This window comes from Nannobrachium achirus (genome assembly GCF_963921795.1).
Source record: "Nannobrachium achirus genome assembly, chromosome: 23".
NCBI lineage: Eukaryota > Metazoa > Chordata > Actinopteri > Myctophiformes > Myctophidae > Nannobrachium > Nannobrachium achirus.
In genome coordinates, this window is record NC_137830.1 from 43,196,782 (window position 1) to 43,207,031 (window position 10,250).

Sequence of the window (10,250 nt, forward strand, 5' to 3'; positions counted from 1 at the left end):
GTGACGAGAACGCTTGTCATGCGGCCTCATTTACATAATTAATGCAGACCACGCCCCCAACCTCATTGACATAATTAATGCAGACCACGCCCCCAATTTGAATAATTAGGCTAATTAGCCCCGCCCCCCTGCATTTGCGTGTAATTAGCAACAAATGCAAGTTGTGCAGTCTCATTTACATAATTGATGCAGACCACGCCCCAACCTCATTTACATAATTGATGCAGACCACGCCCCCAATTTGAATAATTAGGCTAATTAGCCCCGCCCCCCTGCATTTGCGTGTAATTAGCAACAAATGCAAGTTGTGCAGTCTCATTTACATAATTGATGCAGACCACGCCCCAACCTCATTTACATAATTGATGCAGACCACGCCCCCAATTTGAATAATTAGGCTAATTAGCCCCGCCCCCCTGCATTCGCGTGTAATTAGCAACAAGAAGCGCGCGTCAAATCCATGTTGTGCAGTCTCATTTACATAATTGATGCAGACCACGCCCCTCATTAACATAATTAATGCAAACCACGCCCCCAACCTCATTAGCATAATTAATGCAGCCTCATATACATGATAATCAGGCTCGCCGCCCCGCACGCGATGACACCCTCGGGGACCGCTATTTATTTATTTATTTATTTATTTATTTATTTATTTATTTATTTATTTATTTATGAAGGAAGGAAGGAAGGGAGGAAGGGAGGAAGGAAGGAAGGAAGAAAAGATGCACGCTATTTAATTATTTATTTATTTATTGAAGGAAGGAAGGAAGGAAGGAAGGAAGGAAGGAAGGAAAGAAAGGTTGCACGCTATTTAATTATTTATTTATTTATTGAAGGAAGGAAGGAAGGAAGGAAGGAAGGAAGAAAGATGTACGCTATTTGTTTATATATATTTATTTATTTATTTATTTATTTATTTAGCGCAGACGCCTGGGGGGGGGGGGGGGGGGGGGGCGGAGACCCGATTCCGGATAAGCGGTTGAAGATGGATGGATGGATGGATGGATGGATGGATGGAAGGAAGGAAACATAGTCGGGAGGGAAATAAATAAATAAATGAATGAATGAATGAATGAATGAATGAATGAATAAATAAATAAATAAATAAATAAATAAATAAATAAATAAATAAATAAATAAATAAATAAATAAATAAATAGTCAGTCTCGACAGGGGCCTCATATAATAATAATAATAATTAATGAAATAAATAAAGCTCCTTTTAGTTGACCTTGTACCAGTGAGCCCAGCCAGTGCAGGGGGCGGGGCCATAATTAATTAATTAATTATTTAAAGAATCAGTAGCCTACGCAGTCGGGGGAAAGTTCGTTGCCGGGGCCAGTGTGTCCTTTCGGCCTGGTGCAGACAGGGAAATAATTAATTAATTCATTCATTAATTAAATAAATACAGCCAAGGAGTGTGTGTGTGTGTGTGTGTGTGTGTGTGTGTGTGTGTGTGTGTGTGTGTGTGTGTGTGTGTGCGTGCGTGCGCAACGTTTGGCATGGATAAATAAATAATTAAACCAGTAAGACTCCCTAATATATACTGCGTGGCGATTTGCGTGATTTTAGGGCAAAATCTGTAGGAGTAGTGTCCAGAATGGGTTTCGCCTCATGGTGGCGCTAGAAGAGGAGGAGAGAATCGATGGGTGGAGGGCAAGGACTGTCTGTGCAAAATTTGGCACGGATCGGCCAGCGGTTGCAGAGATAGGTTGCAGAGATATGAGCAGTGCAAAAGTGTGACGGACATACAGACAGCTGGTCGAGGTTTCGATAGTAACTGCGACCTGACGGTCGCAATCATTCATTTGTCAGCCTCGACAGTGGCGGCGCCCAAAACAGCTGATCCACAAGCTGCAGCCTTGTAGATCGGCTGTTTTTATTGTTTTATTTTTTAAATTGTTTCCCCTGCATAGTGCTTTGTTCTATCCGTCATTCAATGTTATATGAGATACTTCAATGGTTTCCTGTGGAAATAAGCTTAGTCTTTTCTAGGATCTCCTTTTAGTTGACCTTGTACCAGTGAACTGTACTGTCAATGACACTGTATACCTATGACAGTCCTATATCAATAATTAGTTCATTCATGAATGACTTCCCTGTGGAAATAAGCCAACAACATTACTGGGATCTCCTTTTAGTTGGGCTTGTACCAAATCATGTTTATTACGTATCTATCTATCTCTCTATCTTCCTATCAATTAGTCACATGCATTCACATTGCACTGAATGCACGCACGCACGCACAGGTCAGCTCAGCTTAGCAGCTGGCTTTTTTTTTTTTTTTTCTCTCTCAGAGCTCCAGACTCAGACGCCGAGGTCTCGGAGGGCACCCAAGCCGGACTGCGTGCTCTGGCTGCGGCCGCGAAGCGGCCGCGGCCCCCCTCAACCCCCTGGAGCCAGGTAGAGTCTGGTGAAATAAAACCTATCTCCCGCTATTGACACTAGCTGCCATGGCAGCTACGCTAGAAAACCCAAACCACCTAACCAATCAAGCCAGCCATGGCCCCCCAGCCCATGGGATACATTCTCCTTGGCTCTCCCCAATCACCTGACCAGGAAGTGTTCTCTCTCCTTCTCTGTTTACCTAGGAGCAGACGCATGAGTTGAGTGTTGCTTCAATGTCAAGGTATGTTGGGACAGCATGAGACGACGCTGTGTACATTTGGACACAAGACCTGGGTCAACGTGCCTCGTGAGGAGAGGAGAGGAGAGGAGGTGATGCACCATGGTGTCATGAACTTCAAACAGAAGCAGCGTGAGGAACAGGCAGAACCAGACTGAGGGTGAGAGGAATAAAAATAATGCTGTAATGTTTTGTCACAAAGATTGTATTTAGTTAGAATATTCTAAATTAACTAAGCCAGTGGTTCTCAACCCTTTTACACCAACTACCACCTCAGAGAAGAAAACAAATAGCAGATATACAAGCTCACAGCGCGGCACCGAGTGCCGCGCTGTGAGCTTGTAGATCTGCTATTTTTCAATAGCTAAAGTTACTAGGGCCCCTCCATCTTGGGCCCTAGTAATTCAGTCCCACTCCCCCCCCCCCCCCTTGTGACGCCCCTGCTGCCCAATAGAACAACTATAGCTCACCTCACTGTTCACTCATGCCTCCGTGTGGATTAAGGGGAAATTGCAGTGATGAGGGCACACAGAATGAGGGCACACAGGAGCACAGCTGTGGTTTGTTGAGAACGAACCGCCCTTCCCTTCTCTGAAACAATAATATTACAGAACGACTTAGACTGATACGAATAAACAGCACTTTAACATTTTTGTAAGGGAATTAAGACCGTTTCATCTAAATACCTCCCACAAAGATATCTTTTGTGATCTTTGCAGTCTTCTTTGAGACGGTGTTCTGGGCTTCACAGCTGAGAGTAAATGACTTCATGCGATGCTCCACCATTATTTCTATCTGGCTGCCCCTCAGCGTTTGACCGTCCACCAACCAGGCATAACGACAAGAGGGACGACATTCAGCAACACAAATAAATGTGAATTTCCTTGAAATGTTCACCGAGTCTGGGCCTTTGATATGGACACTTGATGGACCCGCTGAAAAGACATGTACAACTCATGAGGGAATTGTTTATGTGGACAATAAATTGTAACAAAAATAAAATGCAATAAAATCTTTAAAGAGGTGGTGCCATAGTTTTGTTCTTTTTCTGTTTTTTCTGTGTCTATATAGTTAACATTACTAGTTAAAATAGACCCCCAGGTGTGGTTATAATATGCAAATATGTCTTCCCTGTGTATTTTTGGTTACCTCCTGAAAGCTGAAAGCCTCTGAGTCAAAAGGCCCAATTGGAATACACTGATATAATGACATCACAATATCATCCCCTCCCCTTTTTACCATTCAACAACACTGTGGGTGTTGGCTAATTTCAGCTGGGTTACCACCCACCAGACAACCAGGCATACTTAAAGAACAGGTGGGTGTGGCCACATACACTTTCTGTACACTTTTTTGAAAAGCTCTTCCTCCAAGTATAATCATAATACCCAATGATTATGTTTGTAAGGGGGATCACGGCACAATGTCTTTAAAAACCCTCCATGACTTACATGTCACGTTTACTTTTCTGACTGAGGTGACAAACAGCCCGGACATGCTGTTGGTGGCTTTGCAGATGATGGTTTTGGAGGTTTCTGCCTCCTGAGGAACAACAGTGATAACATTCCCCATTCCCCCCAGCCACGGGCCCTTATCAACGTGCCAGGAGTAGTTACAGGAGGGCCGACAGTAGGCTCCACAGCTGTAGCTGTGGCTCACCGCTGGAGTCATCGTGTCAGGGCCTGAAATGGTCAGGTTAGCTGGTCCAGCTGTAGGAGAAAGATATGATTGTGTTCCAAATCAAGCACAACTCATTTAATGAAGTTCTCACTGTAGGAGATGAGTCAACAAACCAATAAACATGTGTTTGGAACACACTAGGTCAGTGGTTCTCAAACGTTTTCGATGCAAGGACCCCCCAAATCGACACTTATTAGCCTGTGGACCCCCATTTGAAAAGATATGCCATGTCACCCACATAAAGGGAAGATTTTTACGGCTCTAGAAGTGATTCTCAACCATTTTAATTTCAAATGACCCCCAGTTTGACATGCATTAGGCTACGGACCCCCATTCATTTCCCTGGGACCCCAATTTATATTGTAAAATCAATGTTAATTTAACTCTGAGAGTGTAAATGGAAACAAATGGACACGTCAGGGTCCATTTGGTTCCATTTTGTATACTCTCTGAGTTACAAACCTGCAAGGGTCCATATGGTCCTAACTATCATTTAGCTGGGGACCCCCTGGAACTCCCTCACGGACCCCTGGGGGTCCCCGGACCCCACTTTGAGAACCACTGGACTAGGTAAGGTATCCCTCATAAACAGCAGCTGATGGCAATGACCTTAATTGTGAATGTTTTAAAGTTCAGTGACAGCATAAACATTAGCATAAATGTTAACCAAGGGTTAAGTGTAAGTGACATTGCTTTGTTAAAATAAGCGTTACATCATGTTTCTATATTCCAAGTCTCCCCAGCTCTTTAGTAAAGTAGATTTTCAGTTCGCATACCAATTTTATCCAATCAGAAGAGAGGAGAACTCATACAGTACACAGGATAAACAAATTACATTTGAGGAGATGAAACAAAAAAGAAATGAGCAGAATTGGAACTGGAACACAGATTAATGATCGTTGTTGAGTTTTCTCTCCTGGTTGCAAAAGTGAGCTTGTAAATCTGTGTTTTTCAGTGGCACGTAACTAATTCAGGATTTAGTTGCTGCCTGTTTTTACATGACTGTCAAATTACAAAGTGCTCTGGAATAATCCTATATAAGTCTATAAATAACTAATTTAATAGCAGGAAACTCATCATCAGCCACCTACCCAGCACCTGCAATTTCTTTGTTACCATGTCAGTCAACCCTGTGTGCTCGTCCTTGGCTGTGCATGTCATGGTGAGAGTCTCTGCCCACTTGAGCAGTGTAAAGGCCAGCACGTTGCCTTGACCTTGAGCACTCTGGCCATCCACATCCACTGACATACAGAGGAAAACATAGGTTTTTCCAACAAAAAAAAAAAACCTTAGGGTTTGAAATATTCAGAGACTTGCACAAAATTCCACGATTTTTCAAAAAATAATCACTCGGTGCCGTGCTGTGAGCTTGTATATATGCTATTTTTCAATAATTAAAGTACCCAGGGCCCAGAATTTGGTGTAACACCCCTGGTCATGTTGATTTGGATATTGCAGTTAATCAAATACTCAATAACTCTTTGACTTGATACTTAGGTGACCAATATTTTGGATTTGTCTGTCACTTTATCCCCCAGTGCCCGAGAGTTGGAACTTGAAGACAGACAGAGCCGCCTCCAGCAAAAGCTGAGGGAGAGGATGGCTGTGGAAGGTATGCTACAAAGAACAGTCACTTAAAAGCACAATTAAACATTTGAAGAGGTTTGTGTTGTGTAGTTATTGCCCTGATACAACACCAGATATTGGCAAGTAATCTTCGAATTCTGGCAAACAAATGAACAAGAACAAAGCAGATTGTCATTGTATAAAAATTACAAAACCTGAATCGAAAAAGCGCCATTGCCATTTCTTACACGAGCAATAACAAAGACTGAGACCGCTTACACGTTCTCAGAAACATGCCCACCAGATGTCCTCGTTCACATAGTATAAATTATAATGAACATTAAGTTGACATTTTTATCCCCCCTCCAAAAAAATAAATAAAAAAGCTGTGTTGTGATTTTATACATTGGCAGAATCACCTTGGTTCTTGTTCATTTGTGTGCCAAAAGTGTGCTGTTGAGACCTGTTTCTCTGAGCAACATACGGTAAGTCCATTTTGAATACACAAAGCAACTATTGAAGCTATCTCGACAATATTTTGGAATTACATCATCAATTTCCAACTTTCTCTGTTGAAAACCGCAAGCGACAAAGCATGAACCGGGACGTGTAAAGGTTTATACAACAATATGTTAAATGTGCACCCGTTTCGGATATTAAATGGCTGTTATCAACTCCTTATCAGCTCATGCAATGGAGCCAGTAGTATGGACATTTTCTCTGTGTTTCTGCAGACCATCTGAAGCGGGAGACAGAGCTGGCGGAGGAGCGCCTGATCCTGGAGGAGATGCTGGAGGTGGTGGAGCAGAGGGACGCCCTGGTGTCCCTGCTGGAGGAGCAGCGGCTGCAGGAGCACCAGGAGGACCGGGACCTGGAGACCGTCATGCTGTCCCGAGGCCTGGGGCTCCACTGGGCCTGAGAGGCCTGGGCAGGGGTGTCGCACCTAATTCTGGGGCCCTTCAAGAATGTTCTTCTTAGGGGGAGGGGGTTTAAGTGCTTTAACTATTGAAAAATAGCAGATTTACAAGCTCACAGCGCGGCACCGAGTGCCGCGCTATGAGCTTGTATCATGATTTTTTTTTGTCAGTGGTGCTCAAACTTTTTCATGTGAAGCACCCCCAAAATGTATTTGGTCACGGACCCCCATCTCAAAATATTTAGTTCCAGGGACCCCCCAGAAGCAAAATTCGAGTTACAAATGTTTGCTTAAAAAATATATTCAAAGACTTGCACACATTTTATCGATTTATCAAAAATAGCAGATCTGCAAGCTCGCAGCTTGTAGATCTGCTATTTTTTAATAGTTAAAGCTTAAAGAAACAATGCATAATAATGCGTTCCAGGTCTTAATGTAAGTTTTGCCATGGACATACAAAATGAGTGGATAACATCATTACCAGAAACCCACAAAGAGCTAGCCCTGAATGGCCATAACAGTAGTAACTCTGAGTGTTCAAATAGAACTAAATGAACCCCACTGGTCCATTTGGTTCCATTTGTTCACTCTCAGAGTTATGGGGGTCCTTCCAAATAAAACATTTGAGACCCACTAGTAAGTACTAGTGGACTCCCTAATGTGCCACAGTGTCATAAATCAGTGGTTCTCAACCTGTGGGTAGGGACCCCCAGGGGGGGTCCCCAGATGAACTTAATGTGCAACATTGTTTTCTCTCTCAACAGTAAACGGACCAACATAACGTTTAAGTGTATAGAGGGTTTATGCACATTTCTAAAGTGAGAATTTAAGGACGTTTTAATATCTCTAAAATGACAAATTAAACTTTGGCCAAATTGTCACATATTAGAGCCATAAATTGTGAAAATAGCAGATCTACGTGCTCACTGCGAGGCGTTGTGAGCATGTGGATCTGCTATTTTCACAATAGAACTGTGCTATACAAAATGTAATGCCTCAACTCTTAGTGCTTGTCAGGGTGGGGGTTCCCCAGTTAAAATGATTATTTTAGGGGTTCGCGGCCTGAAAATGTTGAGAACCACTGTCATAAATCAGTGTCATACATATTCTGAAGAAAACCTGGAGACCTTCAGTTATTGGGTCTTATAATGGTGTGTAAAAAGGCCAAGTCTTTGCCACGGACACATACTCGCACAGCCTGCAAACTCTCCCTGAGGCATGAAGCTGTCGTGTTCTTAACTTGCATTGCTTCTCCTCTGAACCTATAGCCGCAACTTACATCTTCCAATTGCAAATGTGTGACTTGAACCACTCTCAACCTGGTGTCCCTATTTTGAGCATGTTATTATAGGCGACGCACTGTGAGCTTGTAGATCGGCTATTTTTGCCATTTGTTGTACAACAAAGTACATAGTGCTTTAAGTGGATAACTGTTTAGTGGGGGTGGTGTGTTTGCCATACACTGATGTTTGTTAATACCTTTTGTAACAAGCCTTATAATTGTCTTTGACTTTCTATCATGTTATAAAGGATTTATGAATAAACCTCATACGTGTTTACTGTGCATTTTGTAGCCATATACTGTAGCAATACTCGGCTCTCTACAACATCAATGTCGTCCACAATTACCCCAAAAGTCTTATATCTTGACTTTGCAAGGGCATGTGAGAGAAATTACCCCAAATATCTGTCATTGAGTTATACAGATACAGCAACATCTCACTCAAACCTCCATTTTGCTTTTCTAGCGCATGTAGAGTCAACGTATGGAATCCAGAAAAAAGTCAGGTGAATTTCACCATTTAAAACTTCTTCCTGTAAGAGTATAGCTGGACGGAGTTCTTTCGGATATATCCCAACACCTTTACTTCTCAGGAAACAGGGGGAGGGACACCCCTCCCGATGGTCCTCCGTGTAGCTTGGGCATGGGACTTCAACCTGTCTGAAACTGAGGACCAGGAGGACTACCGATCAAGCGCACCACACCATTGAGCCAACGCACCTTTGGGCCCTCAACAGGTATCTCCTGGTGCTTTTGAGTTTTTCTCTTGTACTTTAGCCTTGCAAATGTCAAAGTACTCCAGCAATGAACTGTAGGTGGACTGGGATTTGAACATGGAACCTCTGAACTGTACCAAAAGTAAAAGTACACATGATCCCATTTCAAGTTTTCAAATGTATCGCGGCAGCCACACCAAAGTACCTAGTGGATTCCCCATTCCACCAATGTATTTCAATCCGAGTGGAACGGTTTCATGCCAGTAGAGGATTTCTGCAAAAAAAAAGAAAACGCTCCATTCTCATTGAAATACATTGGCGGAATGGGGAATCCATTCTCATAGGTACTTTGGTGTGGCTGCAGCCTATAACAATCTAAACAAGTAGATCAGCTATTTTCAAAAGGCAAAGTGTATACTAGTAGGTATTAAGTGGTTAATATATGTTTTGTGATAATTATCAAAATCTACAAAGTAACTGAAGTTTTCAAATAATTGTAGTGAGGTAAAAGTACAATATTTGTCTCTGATGTAGTGGAGAGTAGAAGTAAAAGTATAGGAAATTAGAAACACTCAAGCAAAGTACAAATACCTCAAAATTGGGCTTAGTTATTTTACACCACTGCTTCCACCAGCTATTACAGCATATAAGAGACATAAGAGACATTTCACCGTATGGACCGTGTTTTTATTAATATATTTGGGTCAGAGGTTATCAGCACCATAGTAATACAAAAATGTCTTCTCCACCCTGAGATGCATTCTTACATACGCCATTATGTAATCACTCACACACAAAACAAAACATCCATTCTACATACATTCCCTTGACAAGCCAAGAAGGTTAGACTGTATAGAGTGAGAAATGATTAAGTGCATTTGATTGGTTGGTGCTGCTAATACAGAGGTGTATTCAGTAATACAGGGTTCCCACACATATTTACCAATTAATTTCCAAAACTTTTCCAGAATATTTAACCTGATTTCCAGGACTGTATAACAATTCAGCTCAATAACGAGTCACTTACTCCAATGTGCAATGCCCAAAGACAGGTAGTGTTTGTCAGTGGTTCTCAACCTTTTCAGGCTGTGACCCCCAAAATAATCATATTTGAACTGGGGACCCCCCACCCTGACGAGCACTAAGAGTAGAGAGATTTTGTATAACACAGTTTTATTGTGAAAATAGCCGATCTACATACAACGCCTCGCGTTGCGAGCATGTAGATCTGCTATTTTCACAATTTCTGCCTCTAATATTTGACAATTTGGCCAATGTTTAATTTGTCATTTCAGAGGTATTAACAAAATCAATAACCAAAGACAATGCATAGCTATTTTATCCAGGACCTTCCAGGACTCTTGATCAATTCCAAAACTTTTCCAGTCCTGGAAAAATATTTTTCTAATTTCATGACTGTGGGAACCCTGGTAATAATACTGGTAAGAGTACGAAGCTGGT